We start from the raw sequence: 18,068 nt of genomic DNA, 5'->3' as shown, positions 1-18,068 counted from the left end.
ATTGGCAAACTTGGGTGGTAACTTTCTATCCCCTCATCTAAGTCATTAATAAATACCATGAATAGATGAGGCCCCTGCACAGATCCTTGGGGAGCAGCATTAGTCATACCTTGCCAATTAGAGTACCTGCCCTGGGTAAATTCCATAGCTTGGCATAGGCTGCATGAGGGATCATGGGGGGCATAGCTTGGCATAGAGCTATGAAGTAACATGGGTGGGACATGGGGAATACTTTTATTTTAATTGGGATGACGTTCTTACAGCAGTGAGGTAGGTCTTTTAAACAGCCTCCCTCAGCATCCGGCAACCCCTGTGGCTGCTTCTGACCTCTTTCACAGGTTGGCTGACCTGACTGCAGCACACACCTGGCCCCTGGTGAGCACAATCGCGTGAGGCAGGCAGGCTGAGCTGGGAATTTTCCTGACTCCCACCACATGCTTGGTGATGAAAAGCCAGGCCATTGTCCCTGACCACCCTCTTTTCCCGAATATACTTGTAAAATGTTTGGTTTTGATATGCCTTGCAGGCTTCCTTTCCTACTCCTTGTGTAACTTCTACTATCTCTGTTGTCACACTTTGCTGGTCTTTGTATCTTTGCCATTTTTCAGGTTCTAGTTTTTTGTATGCTTTTCCTTTAGTTGTATGCTGTGCCTTAGCTCTTAAGTCATCATTGGCTGTTTTTTATGGCTAATAGTGGCCCTGCCCTTTAGGGGCATAAATTGACTCCTTGTTACACTGCGTGCTTTTTTGAATATCTCCCACTGATCTTTTGTCAGACTTGCCCAATTTATTGTGGACAGTCTCTGTCTCATCATAATGAAGTCAGCCTTACCTAAATCATGAATCCTAGAAGCATTATTTGCATTGTTCAGGTACCATCATTTTTTTTTCAGCAAAATCTCATCCATTGTGCAAATCAAGAATTCCTGTTTGGTCCTTGTATCAACTTTCTCACTAAAATTATTAATAGACAGAACTTCACCCATGGTAAATAGCACTGGGCATAAACAGGGATTTATAAACCGTGTTCCCAGCCGCAGTTGTGTTCATGAGATTAATGCTTCATGGTTGAAGAAAATGGAGAGTTGTCCTTGCTATGCCAGAAGAATTCCCACATGATTCTGCAGTGAGACACATGCATTGGCCTTGATATTAATGGTGGAATTGGGTGGAAAACGTGCGGGGGTGCCCTGTAGCGGGTGAAAAATCCGACATGGCAGGAATAATAGAAATCCTGTTAATCCTAATTGCAAGGCTTCGTTTAAATAATTCTGTAAAGACTCCCACCTTACAGCAGCCAAACTGACTGCTTGGGGTTAAAATTGAAGCCATTGAATCGGAATAGAAATTCGTCAAATTCAGTCAAACTGTTGCTGTATGAATAATTTCCTCAAATTTGGCTATTCTGGTACATCTGTGTCTTTTGCTTATGTGCAGAAGGACAACATATCACTGTCTCTTTCACACATATCCAATGCTGCCTGCAAAGCTCATGAGTTGGAGTCAACGGCAGATCCTAGCTGAAGTGAAGTGATTAACAGCAGGCACAACACCAGGATAACTTTGTGACTAACTCTTCCATGTTCATTGAGATAAAGTTCTGGATAATGGAATATTTCCCTGCTTTTAAAAAACCTACTGCCTGACCCAGACATTTCCAGATGAAATAATTGGTTAGATTAAAAGGAAAACATCCCTTTGCCCTGTCTGAAGATTGTACCTTTGGTCTAATCTCAGAAACACCTACCAACCACCCCACCCCCCACCCCCCAGCCATGTAACACTCCATCAAAGTGACAATTTGCTTACCCCAGACCAGGCATAGGAACAGCAGTAGGTCATATAGCCTCTTCGATCTATCCCAACATTCAATTGGATCCTGGCTAACCTGTACCTCAACTCAATTTACTCAACTTTGTTGCATAATCTGAATACCCTTACCCAACAGGAATATATCAAAGTTGGTCTTGAATACTTCTTCAGTTAACCCAGATTACATAGCGCTCTGGGGGAAGGAGTTCCAGATTGCCTCTACACTTGGCACGATTAAGTGTTTCCAAATGTTATTCCTAAATTGCCCAGCTCTAATTTTAGAATTATGCCTTCAGGTTTTGGATACTTTCACCAGAGGAAGTGATTTCTCCGTATCTACCCTATCGAGGAATTTTAATGGTCTTAAGAAGACTGGCCCTTAATCTGTTAAACTCAAATTTATGCAAACTGTTCTTATCATTTAACCTATTAAGTCCTGGTATCAATCTGGTAGATTTTTGCCAAGACCAACACATCCTCCTGAGGTTCACTGTGTACAACTGAATGCACTAGTTCAGTAGATGGGGACTGACCAAGGCTCTGTGCAACTGAAAGTTAAATGCCTCATTATTGAATCCCAGCCCCCAGGAGATAGAGGTCATTCACTATTAAGATGATATCTTATAAGATAACATTGAAAATGTTCTGCTGATCAGAGAGGGCTTCTAAAGGGTAGGTCATGCTTGGTAAATCTGATTAAATGTTTTTGAAGATGTGACCAAAGTAGTGAAGCAGGGAATATCTATGGATGTTAATTAGATGGATTTCCAAAAGGCATTTAGTAAAGCTCCTCATAAGAGACTGTTGGCTAAAAGTGAAGTTGTTGGAATTGGAGGAAAAGCAAGCCACTCAGTTGTATCAATCCACTAAAAAGTCTAAAAGGGATGGAACCAGATGAAACACCTGGCATCGACCTAGGCACCAGAAACAACAATGGCAAACTTAGCCTTGTTAACCGTGCAAAGTCCTCTTTACTAACATCTGGGGGCTTGTGCCAAAATTGGGAGAGATGTCTCAGACCAGTCAAGCAACAGCCTGACATAATCATACTCACGGAAACATACCTTACAGAAAATGACCCACCATCAACATACGTGGGTTTGTCCTATGCCACCGGCAGGACAGACCCATCATGGTGGTGGTACAGTGGTATACAACTGGGAGGGAGTTGCCCTAGGAATCCTCAACATTAACTCTGGACCCCATGAAGTCTCATGGCATCAGATCAAATATCGGCAAGAAAACTTCCTACTGATTCCCATGTGTTGCCCATCCCTTTCCCCCACTACCCCAGCTGATGAAGCAGTACTCCCCCATGTTGAGTACCACTTGGAGGAAGCACTGAGGGTGGCAAGGATGCAGAATGTACTCTGGGTGGGGACTTCAATGTCCATCGCCAAGAGTGGCTCAGTGGCACCACTACTGACCAAGCTGGCTGAGTCCTAAATGATGTAGCTGCTAGAATGGGTCTGCGGCAGGTGGTGGGAGAGCCAATAAGAGGGAGAAAAAAACTGCACCTCATCTTCACCAAAATGTCTCCCACAGATGCATCTGTCCATGACAGTATCGGTGGGAGTGACCACCGCACAATCGTTATGGAGACGAAATCCCGCCTTCGCATTGAGGAAACCTTCTGTCGTGTTGGATGGTGATGCCCCATATGCCAAGCTATGGAACTTACTAGGGCAGGTACTCTAATTATTAGGATATGACTAATGCTGCTCTCCAAAGATCTATGATGGAGCCTCAACTGTTCATGGTACTTATTAATGACTTAGATGAAGGGATAGAAAGTTACACATCCAAGTTTTCCAATGACACCAAGAACGGTAGCACAGTAAGTAGTGTAGATAGAAGCATAAAATCACAGGGTTATTGAATGGGCAAAACTCTGCAAATCAAGTTTATCATCATCATCATCATCGTGTGTGCTCTGCCTGAAGGCAGGTTCTTGGCTCATAGTAGTCTTTCCATGGCTGTCTATCTTGTGCCAATCTTTTCATTTGCAAATAACTTCCTTCAATTTTCAAGCCATTCAGCATTGATATTATCTACCTTCATCTTCCTTCTTGAAATCTTCCCTCCATAACGTCTCTTACAAGTTCATTTCCTCTTAAGGTGTACCCTACCCAGAGTCTCTGTCTGTTCCTAATTACATTCAGAAATTTCCACGTTTGTTCACTCTCCACAGCACTTCATCATTTGTTACTTTTCTGTCCAACTGATCTTTCCATTCTCCTCCATACCCACATTTCAAAGCTATTTAGCAAGTTGGTCTACTTTTTTCATAAGTCCCAAGTCTCACATCCATACAAAACAACACTCCAAATCAAGATCTTTACACGTAGCCACCTTTCCGGTTGGCAACTGTGTTTTCTTATCAAATATGGCTTTTCCCATTGCTATCCTTGTTCGTATTTCTTTACTGCACCCAGGCTTCCATCTACAGATATTATGCTTCCTAAATACTTGAATTCTTGCCCCTGTCCTGCACTGGAGTGCTGCTTTGGGCTGCATTAGAGTGCTTCAGTTGGGGTTTGGTGAGAGAGGGGATTTTAAGGGTTAATTTCTATCTAAAGTCTTATCTTTCTTTAATTTAGCAACTAACTATAAGTTGCTCTTTGGATTGGGAGCAGGTGAGTTTTAGTCCAGCTTTAAAACAGGGTTTATATAGGCTCTGCTTGTGGCTGCAGCTAGTAAATTCATTAATTGGCTTAAATGGGTTTTTAGAAGCTAGATCCAGACAGCATAAATGCAAGCCATCTACAGTTCTGCTTTTTTCTGCATTGGGGTGCTGCTTTGGCTGAATTAGAGTGCTTCAGTTGGAGTTTGGTAAGAGATGGAGTACACTGAAGAAGGAAGGAGGTGATCCTTTCATTTTCTACTTTTCCTCAGTAAGAGGAGTAGTGGACTTGGTGAGTAGGACCTGGTAAGTATTTCTTCTGTCCTTAATATTCTCCAAGCCAGAAGAAGTAACAGTAAAGGAAGTAATTTAAGGGTAAGTCATGGCAGGGCAGCTCGGACAATTGGAATGCTCCTCCTGTGTGATGTGGGAAGTCAGGGACACTTCCAGTGTCCAGGAAGTGTTTCTGGTTACAGCTACTTGAGACCCATGTTTCAGAGCTGCAGCTGCACCTGGAGACAGTGTGGAGCATCCACAAGGATGAGATCTTCGTGGGTAGCATCTGCAGTCACATTGCAGGTAAGCAGTACACAGAAAGGGAGAATGGGTGACTGCCAGACAGAAAGCCATTAGGCAGTAGTGCAGGAGTCCCCTGGGTCCATCTCCCTCTCCAACAGGTTTTACATTTTGGATACTTCCAGGGGAGATGATTTCTCTGGGGAATGCAGCAAGAGGCAAGTCTGTAACACCATGAGTGGCTCAGCTACATGAAGGGGGGGGGGGGGGGGGGGGGGGTGCGGTAGGCAGGGGTCGGGGGTGGGGGGGAAGTGTGGCAGAGTGGGAGACCAATAATGATAGGGGATTCTATTGTGAGGGGAACACATAGGAGTTCCTGTGGCCACAGACATGACACTAGGATGGTATGTTGCCTCCCTGGTGCCAGGGTCAAGGACATTCTGAAAGAAGAGGTCGAATAGCCAGAGGTTGCGGTCCATATCGGTACCAATAATATAGGTGAAAAAGAGGCATAAAGACATGAAAACAGATTATAGGGAGCTAGGAAATAAATGAAAAAACAGGAACACAAAGGTGATAATCTCAGCATTACTTGCAGCGCCACATGCTGGTGAGATCAGGAATAGGAGACTAGACTAGATGAATGCGTGACTGTAGAGATGGTGTAGGAGGGAGGGATTTAGGTTCCTGAGGCACTGGGACTGATTCTGGGAAAGATGTGATCTGGACAAGCTGGACTGGTTGCACCCCAGCAGGACCGGGACCAATATCCTTGCAGGGGTATTCGCTAATACTGTGGGGGAGGGTTTAAACTAGATTGGCAGGGGTATGGGAATCGTAACGGAGAGACACAAGAGGGGGAAACAGGAGTATGGGAACCTGAACGGAAAGACACAAGAGAGGGAAACAAAGATAGAAATGTAAAAACAGAAAAGTAGAAAGCAAAAGTGGAAGGCAGAGGAAACAAGGGCTAGCAGCAAATAGGGCCATAGCACAAAACATTTGTAAAAATGTTGATAAGAAAGTCTAAAGGCACTGTATCTGAATGCATGGAGCATTTACAATAAGGTAGATGAATTAACAGCACAAATAGATGTAAACAGGTACAATATGATTGCGATTATGGAGGCATAGCTGCAGGTGACCATGGCTGGGAACTGTATATCCAAGGGTACTTGATATTTAGGATGGACAGGCAAAATGGAAAAGGAGGTGGCTGTTATTTAAGGATGAACTCAGTTCGATAATGAGAGATGATATGGGGTCAGAAAATCTAGAGGTGGAAAATATTAGCGGGAGTTGTCTATAGGCCTCCAAACAGTAGTGATAAGGTAGGGGACGGCATTAAACAGGAAATTAGAGATATATGTAACAAGGGTGCTACAGTAATCATGGGTGACTTTAATCCATGGAGAGAATTTCCCCCCGTCGGGGAGGTTGTGCGGGGGCAGGCACGGGTGGGAGTGGACTTGATCAGTACCCCCAATTGGGTCCGCGCCGCAACTTTACGTGGGCAGGCCAATTAAGGCTCACTCAACGTGATGCGCATCCCTGTGTGGGCAGGAGGGGCGGGGGGGGGGGGGGGTTGCGGGGGTGGGTGGTGCTGTTTCCCTGAGTCAGGAGTGCAGTCTTTCGTGCATGCACATGTGCTGGAGAGACACACGCCCAATATCATCCCATGTCATTTTACGCCTCGGCGAGTGGGTCCTGCCCCTGCTCGCCAAGGCGAAAATTCTCCACTACGTATATATACATTATTGGACCAGTCATATTGTGGCGGATAAATTCCTGGATTGTGTGTGAGAAGTTTTTTTAGACTAGTATGTCTGGGAGATGACTAGGGAACAGGCTATCCTAGATTTGGTATTGTGCAATGAGGAGGGTTTCATTAATGATCTTGTAGTGTGGGGTCGTTTAGGGAACAGTGACCATAACATGATAGAATTCTTCATTAGGATGGAAAGTGAAGTAGTCCGATCTGAAACTAGGGTCCTAAGTCTTAACAAAGGAAACTACGAAGGTATGAGGCATGAATTGGCTAAGATAGAATGGGGAGCTTCATTAAAAGGCGTGACAGTGGATAGATAATGGCTAATATTTAAGGAATGAATGTATGCATTGCAACAGTTATACACTCCATTCTGGCACAAAAACACACCAGAAAAAGAGGCCCAACCATGGCTAACAAAATAAATTAAGTATAGTATTACATCCAAAGAGGAGTCCTATAAGTTTGCTCGAAAAAATATCAAGTGTAAGGATTGGGAGCAGTTTAGAATTCAGCAAAGACGGGCCAAGACATTGGTTAAGAGAGGAAAAATAGAGCATGGGAGTAAACTTGCAAAAACATAAAAGCCACCTGTAAAAGCTTCTATAAGTATGTAAAAATAAAACGATTAGTTAAGATAAATGTAAGTCCCTTTCAGTCTGAAACGGGAGAATTTATAATAGAGACAAGGAAATGGCAGAGCAATTAAACAACAACTTTAGTCTGTCCTCACGGAGGAAGACACAAATAACTTCCCAGAAATATTAGGGAACCAAGGGTCTAGTGAGAAGGAGGAATTGAGGAAAATTAGCATTAATAAAACAATAGTGCTGAAGAAATTAACGGGACTGAAAGCCGATAAATCTCCAGGGCCTCATAATCTATATCCCAGGGTACTAAAGGAGGTGGCCATGGAAATAATGAATGCATTGGTTGTCATCTTCCAAAATTCTGTAGACTCTGGAACAGTCCTGGCAGATTGGAGGATGGCCAGTGTAACTCCACTATTTAAAAAAAGAGGGAGGGAGAAACAGGGAATTACAGATTGGTTTTTTTAACATTAGTAGTAGGGTAAATTCTAGAGCCTATTATAAAGAATCTGATAACAGGAGACTTAGAAAATATCAAAGGGATTAGACAAAGTCAACATGGATTTATGAAAGGGAAATCACATTTGACAAACTTACTGGAGTTTTTTGAGGATGTTACTAGCAAAATAGATAAGGGAGAACCAGTGGATGTGGTGTATCTGGATTTTCAGAAAGCTTTTGATAAAATCCCACATAAGAGGTTAGTCACATTTGACAAACTTACTGGAGTTTTTTGAGGATGTAACTAGCAAAATAGATAAGGGAGAACCAGTGGATGTGGTGTATCTGGATTTTCAGAAAGCTTTTGATAAAATCCCACATAAGAGGTTAGTGTATAAAATAAAAGCACATGGGATTGGGGGTAATATATTGGCATGGGTTGAGAATTGGTTAGCAGACAGGAAACAGAGTAGGAATAAATGCGTCTTTTTCAGAGTGGTAGACAGTGACTAGTGGGGTACCACAGGGGTCAATTCATGGTCCTCAGCTATTCACAATATATATCAATGATTTGGATGAGGGAACCAAATATAACAATTCCAAGTTTGCTGATGACATGAAACTTGGTGGGAATGTGAACGATGAGGAGGGTATTAAGAGGCTTCAAGGTGATTTAGACAGGTTGAATGAATGGGAAAATACATGGAAGATTCAGTATAATGTGGATAAGTGTGAAGCTATCCACTTTGGTAGGAAAAACAGGATGGCAGAGTATTATTTAAATGGTGATAGATTGGGAAATGTTGATGTACAAAAGGACCTTGGTGTCCTTGTACACCAGTCACTGAAAGCAAGCATGCAGGTTCAGCAAGCAGTTAAGAAGGCAAATGGTACATTGGCCTTCATTATGAGAGTACTTGAGTACAGAAGCAGGGATGTCTTATTGCTGCTGTAAGGGCCTTGGTGAGACCACATCTGTAGTAATGTGTGCAGTTCTGGTCTCCTTACCTAAGAAAGGATATACTTGCCATAGAGGGGGTGCAATGAAGGTTCACCAGACTGATTCCTGGGCTGGCAGGATTGTATGAGGAGAGATTGGTTGACTAGGCCTGTATTCACTGGAGTTTAGAAGAATGAGAGTAGATCTCATTGAAATACCTAAAATTCTGGCAGGCTGGATAGGTTGGATGCAAGGGTGATATTCCCTCTGGCTGGGTTGTCTAGAACAAGGGTTCACAGACTCAGGATTTGGGGTAGGCCATTTAGGACTGAGATGAGGAGTAACTCCTTCACTCGGAGGGTGGTGAAGCTGTGAAATTTTCTACCACAGAGGGCTATGGAGGCCAAGTCAGTGAATACATTTAAGAAGGAAGTATATAGATTTCTGGACTCTAAAGGCATCAGGGCGTACGGGGAGAGCGCTGGTGTACGTCATTGAGATAAAGGATCAGCCATGGTCATATTGAATCGTGGAGCAGGTCCAAAGGGCCGCATGACCTACTCCTGCTCCTATTTTCTCTGCTTCTATGTTTCTATGTTTTAGTTATTTTCCTTCCATGAATACGAATATTTCTTGATGATTTTGAGATATGCATCACTTGCATCATGCATCATGTTTTGCCAAGGTGCACTTTCATTCCAAGGTTCATTACTAGTCTATCTATTTGTTCTTGTAATCCATCTTCTCTGTGTGCTACAAATGCTTTGTCACCTGCAAATCTAACTGATGTCATCATTCACCCTCAATTTTTACACCAGATTCCACTTCTTCAAACACTTCTTTCAATATCTATGCAGAAGCAATGATTAAGCGGACTGATGAAAACAACACCCTTGTTGAACTCCTTTTCCAGTTACACATGGTCCCAACTCCCCACTCACCGTTGTTATTTGTCCCACATTGTCTATCTCTCAGACTATTCTATTGTCTTTCAGCACTTTCAAGAGTTTAGTCCAGTCAACTTGATGGAATACTTTTTCAAAATTTACGGATCAAACATATAATTCCTGTCCAAATTCTAAACTGAGTTCACTCATTAATCTCATAATGCCAATTGCTTCTCTACCCTCTTCCACTGGTCATCTCCAATGTAGTTCTGCACCTTACCACCACTCTCTTTGTTGCAATTCTCAACACAGCCTTTGATGCATGGACAATCAGACTAATTGTATGAAAGTCAGAGCACAGCTTGCCTTTGACCTCTTATGGTGATCATTATTGTCTGCACAAAGTCCTCTGGCCATTCTCCTGGTAAGTAAATATTTTCACAATTTCAATATAAGCAAATGTTGATCTAATCTATTTGTCATCTCTGTTTCTCCTTGTACATGATTTGATATTAAATTCCCCCACTAGAATTCACAGTTCTTCTCAGTTCTTCCCCTTGTAATTGTATTGGTTAAGGCATCATCACTAGTGAAGTTAATAATGCTCTATTGTTCATCAAGGTCCCAAATGCTCTGTTACCCCCGTTGCATTGTCATCAACCCATACTTCCTTCAGTTTTGTGGGCAAAACTTTTTGAAACATAAATGCGCACAAAAAAGTGTAACTAATAGGAAAGGCCATTATTTTGCCCACTCCACCAAAATCTTTGTGGTGGACATACATATTTTTTGACAGAAATTATCAATGGGTATAACTTCATTCCTATGTTATTGTCTATCTGTTTAACACAATTATACGGACCTTTAAACACAATCTTACTTATATATCTAAAGGGAAAGCCTGTTCTGAGTTCTATGGGCAGAATCATCTGGTCCCATTGGCATCGGGCGTCATGGAGAGTGGATGGTTGACGACAATATGGCAGGAAAGCCAGAAGTCAGTTTTATGCCACCGTGAAACCAGTTTGTGATTGTGCACTCCACCTGTCAATGGCGGAGCGCGTTTCCCAGCTCCGTTTGGGAATAGTTGCCTAACTATTACACCAAAATAAAGAAAGAGTACTTTCACATCAACAAATTAATGCAACCAAGATACTTCTCACAACCCCATTTCACTGTGCCCTGCACTTTCAGTAGATGTGTAGCATTACAAGAAAAAGTCCCAAGTTACTCCCAGTTTTCCAGCAGGATCACTTCTCCCTTCCACTCTCAGGCAAAATTTCCACTGTCCTTCAAAAATCGTTCTACTCAACCTGGGTATTGCAGACCCAGCTTTCACCAGCAAGGTCCACCACAGCGACTCCTTGACCCTTAAATCTGCAAAAGTCCAGTTGGCTCTATCCCCTTCTTTTCAAACAGAAAACCAGCTCTTACAAGCATTCTATTTGGCTGCTATAACACAAAACAACTTTTCTCTGCACGCTGCCGACTCTTGCGTGTGCCCGCTGACTGAAATATCGCACGAGTGCGCAATGATGTCGGGACTCTTGTCCAATGTCACCGCGCACTATTTCATGCTCAGCCATGTCGGACGCACATCCGCACGCCAAGCTGAAAACTCTGGCCCCTGTGTCTGACAAAGCACTACCCCTCTACTGTGAGTTACAGCGGAAAGGTCTGGAAACTGTCACTTGATATTTCAATAGGTTTTTGTTTGAGTTTCATCCCCATGGTAGCCAGTTCACAAAGTATCACCTCACCACCCCTTATCTAGAGCATTCTATTTCACTTTAAGTTAATGAATATATTTAAAACATAAATGTCTTGTGAAGCCCAGCTCTCATAACACCCTCTTCCTACACTTAGCAAGTGTTTGTTGCCACTTTTTGCCTGTTCTAGGCAGGAAGCCCAGTATTCACGAAGCCCAGTGGTTAAAATTGTCATGAACTCATCTGCTTCTGTGGGTAAGACATTAACTGATTGCACTGGCGACCCACTGGGAATTAAAATCAACATCCATGACAAAACAACAAATATTTACATGAAAATTTATATGCTACATTATCACAATGTTCCAAAGCTCTTCACAGAAAATGGGCCACTTTTGAATACATTTACTACTGTTATTAACACAAATACAAAACATATTTTAAGACTGGTGAATAAAACACATTTCAAATTACTCTCCATGTTCAGTCTGAGGCTGACCACTACTATCACCATTCAAATTCTGGGACATACTGATTAAATCCAATTATCAAGCATCTGGAAATGAAATTCTGCTTTCATTGTCCAGGAACAATTCTTTCTGATGTCAGCATACAAATATTTGTCCTGTTCACTTGACACCTGAAATACATATACAAAAATTGTTGGAGATAATAGTCGAAAAGAAATTGGTTTGGAAAAAAAATTAGAACTCAAGATGGGTGAGTCACTACACTAGGTTCTGATGATGTGTATACCAGATACCTGTTGAAAGATGACAAAGAGGAGATAGTGAAAGCTTTGGTCAAAATGTCCATCATTGATCAGTATACAAATTCTGAAAAGGTCTGGGATTGCAAAATCTGCATTCAAGAATGAGAGAAGGATAAACTGGGCAACTCTGTACCAGTTAATCTAATGGCAAAGTGGCTAAGCATTTCAAGGGTGAAATTCAACTTCAACGATGGTACAAAATGGTCAGTAATGCTCATCATTGAGAGTCATAACAGCACAGGAGGCCATTTAGCCCACTGTGTCCATGCTATCTCTCCAATATAGAGGTATATCAGCCAAATTGTCCTCACCACTGACATCAGAGCACAAAGTATAACGGTTGACTGATCCCATAATGTCTACTCTGAGACCCACCATAGTTGCAATTCACCTCCTTAAAATTCACAATTCTAGAATCATACAGCTTGGAAGGAGCCATTTATCCCATCATGGCTGTACTGGCTCTTTGAAAGAACTATTCAATCAGTCCCACTTCACTGTTCTTTCTCCATAGCTCTGGAGATTTCGCCTTTTCAAGTGTAAATCCGATCCCCTTTTGAAAGCCATTGTTGAATTTGCCTCCACTTCTCTTTCAGGGAAAATTCAAGGCAAAATTCAATGCAATTTCAAGTTGGTAGACGGTAACTATTGGAGTACCTCAAAGATGAGTGTTGGGGCCTCAGCTTTAAGCAATCTATATTAATAACTCTGACGAAGAGATCGAGAGTAATATATCTAAGTTTGCTGATAATACAAAGCTAGGTGGAAATGTAAGCTGTGAGGAGGACACCAAGAGACCACAAAGAGATATAGGGTGGAATTTTATAGTCCCCTGCCAGTGGATTAGCAGGCAGAGGGGAAAATAAAACTCTCTACATTCCTGCCCTTGCCCTAATTGAGGCCCTTAAGTGGCCAATTATAGTAGCTTCCCACACAGCCTCAATTTTGATGCTCATATAAGGAGTTTAGTGGCAGGGGTGAAGTCTGGCAGGTCACCCTGCACAGGCCTCGGGCGGAAGGAGGTGGTGCACACTTAGAAGCTCCCTTTCTACACAGGTGACAATGCCCCCCCACCCCATCCCCACCACAATGTCCGTTCCCTGACCTCTCCATAAAGGTCCCAACCCCGGGCCTCACCTCCCTTCCCAGCTATTAGACACTCCCCACCCACTTATACTGGTCCTGGACTCTGGGACTTAGAATCTGGGGACAGCTTGTAGTCCCAGTCCTGACCACTGTTGTCACAGGTGCTACTGGGACTACAGAGCTGCCAGTCAATCTGACTGGCTGCCAGAACACTGCAGTGGGACTTCCCCCTGTAAGAGGCAGAAGTCCCATCTCCAGCCAATTAACACAGCTCGGAGTGTTAAATGGTTGTGGGGCTGTTGTGATTGGTGGGGGTGCATACCCCTGCAACTCTTTGGGTGGTGGGCCAGGAAACCCCGCCATCTGAAAAATCCTGTCTGTAGACAGGTTAAGTGAATGGGCAACAAGGTGGCAGGTGAGTACAATGTGGGAAAGTGTGAAGGTGTTCACTTTAGTAATAAGAATAGAAAAGCGGAATTTTTTTAAAGGAGTAAAACTTTTAAATGGTGATGTTCAGAGAGGCTTGGATGTACTCTTACAAACAGCATGTAAAGTTAGCAAGCAGGTACGGCAAGCAATTAGGAAGGCAAGTGGCATGTTGGCTTTTATTACATGGGGGTTGGAGTACAAAAAGAAGGGCTTTGTTGAGGCCATGCATTAAGCACTTTGTGCAAAAACAAAAATACCTGGAAAATCTCAGCAGGTCTGGCAGCATCTGCGGAGGGGAACACAGTTAACGTTTTGAGTCCGTATGACTCTTCACCAGAACTAAGGGAAAATAGAAAAGATTTGAAATATAAGCTGGTTTAAGGGGGGTGGGACAGGTAGAGCTGGATAAAGGGCCAGTGATAGGTGGAGATAGCCAAAAGATGTCATAGACAAAAGGACAAAGAGGTGTTGAAGATGGTGATATTAGCTAAGAAATGTGCACTGGTGACATTAAGGGTAGAAAGCAGGACAAGCAAGGTACAGAGAGCCCTAGTGGGGGTGGGGTGGGGGGAAGGGATTGAAATAGGCTAAAAGGTAGAGATAAAACAATGGATGGAAATACATTTAAAAATAATGGAAATAGGTGGGAAAAGAAAAAAATATATAAATTATTGGAAAAAGGGGGATCGGAAAGGGGGTGGGGGTGGAGGAGAGAGTTCATGATCTAAAGTTGTTGAACTCAATGTTCAGTCCAAAGTGCCTAGTCAGAAGATGAGGTGCTGTTCCTCCAGTTTGCGTTGAGCTTCACTGGAACATTGCAGCAGGCCAAGGATGGACATGTGGGCATGAGAGCAGGGTGGAGTGTTGAAATGGCAAGCAACAGGGAGGTCTGGGTCATGCTTGTGGACAGACTGAAGATGTTCTGCAAAGCGGTCACCCAGTCGGCGTTTGGTCTCTCCAATGTGGAGAAAACCGCATTGGCAGCAGCGAATGCAGTAGACTAAATTGAGGGAAGTGCAAGTGAAATGCTGCTTCACTTGAAAGAAGTGTTTGGGCCCTTGGACGGTGAGGAGGGGGGAAGTAAAGGTGCAGGTGTTGCACCTTCTGCGGTTGCATGGGAAGGTGCCATGGGAGGGGGTTGAGGTGTAGGGGGTGATGGAGGAGTGAACCAGGGTGTCCCGGAGGGAACGATCCCTGCGGAATGCCACCGGGTGGAGTTGGGGGGGGCGGGGTGGTGTTGGGGTGGTGGTGAAGGGAAGATGTGTTTGGTGGCATCATGCTGGAGTTGGCGGAAATGGCAGAGGATGATCCTTTGAATGTGGAGGCTGGTGGGGTGATAACTGAGGGCAATGGGGACCCTATCATGGTTCTGGGAGGGAGAGGAAGGTGTGAGGGCGGATGTGCGGGAGATAGCCCGCACATGGTCGAGGGCCCTGTCAATCACTGTGGTTGGAAAACCTCGGTTAAGGAAGAAGTACTTTGTGCAGTTCCGGTGTCTGTATCTAAGGAAGGATAGACTTCCCTCCAGGTTCACTAGATTGGTGCCTGGATTAGGACGGTTGTCCTGTGATGATAGACTGAATAAATTAGGTCTAAACTCTCTGGGGTTTAGAAGAATAAGAGAAAACCTAAGAGAAACAGATAAGATTATGAAGGGTCATGTCAGGGTAGGTACTGAGAGTTGTTTACCCTGGCTGGTGAATCTAAAGCAGGGGTATACAGTCTCAGGACAAGGGGTCAGCCATTTAGGACTGAGATGAGGAGAAATGTCTTCACTCGCAGGGTTGAGAATCTTTGAAATTTTCTACCCCAGAGGGTTGTAGATGCTCCATCACTCACACAATTTTGATCTCTAAGGAAATGATGGGTACTGGAGTGGGCAGGAAAATGGAACTGAGGCAAAAGATCAGCCGTGACTGCACTGAATGGCAGAACAGGTACAAGGGGTCATATGGCATGCTCCTGCTCCTGCTTTTGTTTTATGTTCTTATGTTTGAAAAATCTGTTACAGGTTTATTTGTAGGACTTATTAAATGGCTGAAGGGAATTAAGCAAATGTCGTGTACATGGATTTTCAAAGAGTGAAAATGTCTCACAGGAGGCATGTTAGAAACATTCAGACATACATTATAAGATGAAATCCAGCTCATGGATAAAATGTTGATTCGACAGCTTGGAATCAAAGTTAAATGTGTTTTTGATCACACTGGAGAATGGTGAAACTGTGACCCAGGCATCAGGGCTTAGTTCACCTTTGTTTGTTCATGGTACATTGGATGCTCTGGCCTTGAACAAAGGGAGCACAATCTCAAATTTGCTAAAGACACAAAGGTTGGCAAAAAGCCAAAGGCTTCAGGAAAACACAAACAAGCTAGCGGCTATAATTTAATGGGGATAAGTGTGGGTGGAAAAACAAGGAATGACATTTTGCATTCAATGAAAAGAAGCTGAAGGGTGTGGATGAATAAAAGAAACATTATTTTGCATTGTATAACTAGAAGCACAGAATATTGGAGTGAAGAAGTCTTGATGCATTTGTACAAAACATTGAGTATTGAACGTAGTTTTGGCTATTGTTGTAATAATATTAAAACTATACAGAATGGATGAGTGTAGATTCACCAGAACAATGCTAAGGATGAGAAACAATAGTTATAAAAGAGATTCAAGATATTGGGACTATTTTCACTGGAGTAAGAGAGGATGGGGAATTTAATATTGGCCCAGGTTTTGCAGTGAGAATTATGGCAAAGCTTTCAACATTTGCTGCCAATACACCACTGAAACTGATGACAGGGAGTCTGTACTTACGCAGAAGAACACAGAAATCCAGAAATTGCTGTCAGTGATTCTACATTTCTCCTGATGTTGTTAACATAAGCCCACCACCCCACTCCCCGCCGCACCCCACCCCCCGCACCCCACCCCCACACCCCCGGCTTCAATCAATGGCAAATCTAAAAATCGATGAATGGACAAAAATCATCCATTTTCACACTTGGCCTGGCTCTGCAAATCCATGAAAATTTACACCTTGTTGAATGAGGTGTAATTGGTCTTTTAAAAGCATACTAACTTTATAATTACTGCTAAACACTTTCATTGAACAATAGTTCTGGAGCAAATAAACATCAAAAGCAGCATTAAAACAAGCTCTTGACTTTGAAATCACTGCTCTGCTGAAGCTACTCCAACTGCTCCAAATAAACTGGTAGGAAATTAGGAACAACAAAAGTCTACAATAAGCAAGGAAAGCTGCTCCTGAAAAGCTAATTTTATATGAATTGAATATCAAATTTCTCCATTATGATAAAAAAAATTCCCAGCATTTTAAAAATAATGCATTAAAGGATGTTTATCTTTATTTTTGCTTCTATCTTAATCCAATCATATTCATTTCTTCCACCGTCTGAAAATTTAAGGGTGAAATGATTGGTAAAAGTGCTGGGGAGTCATTAATTCACCATGCGTAAGGAGAGGTGTCAGTAACATTGTCTTTATACAGAGAATCATTGAAGCATGGAATGAGAAGACTGTCACAGTGGCATTAGTTTAAGATTGTGCTGGCAGACACAATGGTCCAAATAACATCCTCTGTGCTGTCAGCTTCTATGATTCCAGAAATATTCTTTTGTCTGCTGATTTGACAGAGGCATTAACTAATTTATTTTCAATGTGTTAATAAATTTATTAAAGTAGTGGACAAAGCAATGCCATATGGGTGCATGCTAATGTCGGCTCTTGGGTCATATTGCTAGTTATCTCCTTGACCACTGGACTATCATTCCTTAAAAAATTATTGAATGTTGAACCTCATAGTTCTGGAACAAATATAAATCAATAACATTACATAGTACATACTTTCAAAAATGCTATTATTAAGACAAGCTTTTTGCTTTTAAATTGTTGCTGTACTTGAGCTACTCCTATTGCGCCAGATAAACTGGTTGGAAATGAGGAAACAGGAAACAAAGTGTGACTGTAGCATGGTTAGTCTGTTCATGTTGAAAACAGCAGCCTTAGCTGTGCTCCAGGCAGATGACTGTTCTCAAAATCCTTTCCAATTACATCTTTTCAATTAACAAATTGCTGGCAGTGAATTTAAAACATTTCCAATTCTTCCTCCAAGGAGCAGGCTGGTAAGTGGCGGGGGGAGGGGTGGGGGGAGGTGACATGGGGTGGGATGGTGGAGCATGTTATGCCTGTCAATTATCCACTTCTGCAAGTATTTTACCAGTGGTGAAGTAGGAGTCCTTTGGCCAATTCAGGCCTTTAAATGGCCAATTAATGATCACTTAAGGCCCTCTTCCCACCATCACTGCTATTTTAACAGTAGCAGGGGGTGCCCATGCCTTGTGACAAGGTCACTAGGGTGGCTGTGGGTTTGGGGAGCTCCCTCTTGTTCAAGTACCCCATGCCCAATGGAGCCCCCCACCACCAGCAGCAAGGGCATGCCTGCATGAACCCCAGCCCCTCAGCATAAAGCTGGCCTTTT

The 18,068-nt window shown here is 42.9% G+C and overlaps 1 protein-coding gene across 1 annotated transcript in view; it reads right to left on the bottom strand.

Annotated features, from left to right (window-relative positions):
• Positions 1–18,068, bottom strand: part of mdga2a (MAM domain containing glycosylphosphatidylinositol anchor 2a) — a 912,278-nt gene that overhangs the window by 648,501 nt on the left and 245,709 nt on the right. The gene's annotated exons all lie outside the window — the stretch shown is intronic.

The sequence above is a fragment of the Carcharodon carcharias genome, chromosome 20 (genome assembly GCF_017639515.1).
Source record: "Carcharodon carcharias isolate sCarCar2 chromosome 20, sCarCar2.pri, whole genome shotgun sequence".
NCBI classification, from domain to species: domain Eukaryota; kingdom Metazoa; phylum Chordata; class Chondrichthyes; order Lamniformes; family Lamnidae; genus Carcharodon; species Carcharodon carcharias.
This window is presented reverse-complemented; position numbering and strand designations above follow the sequence as displayed.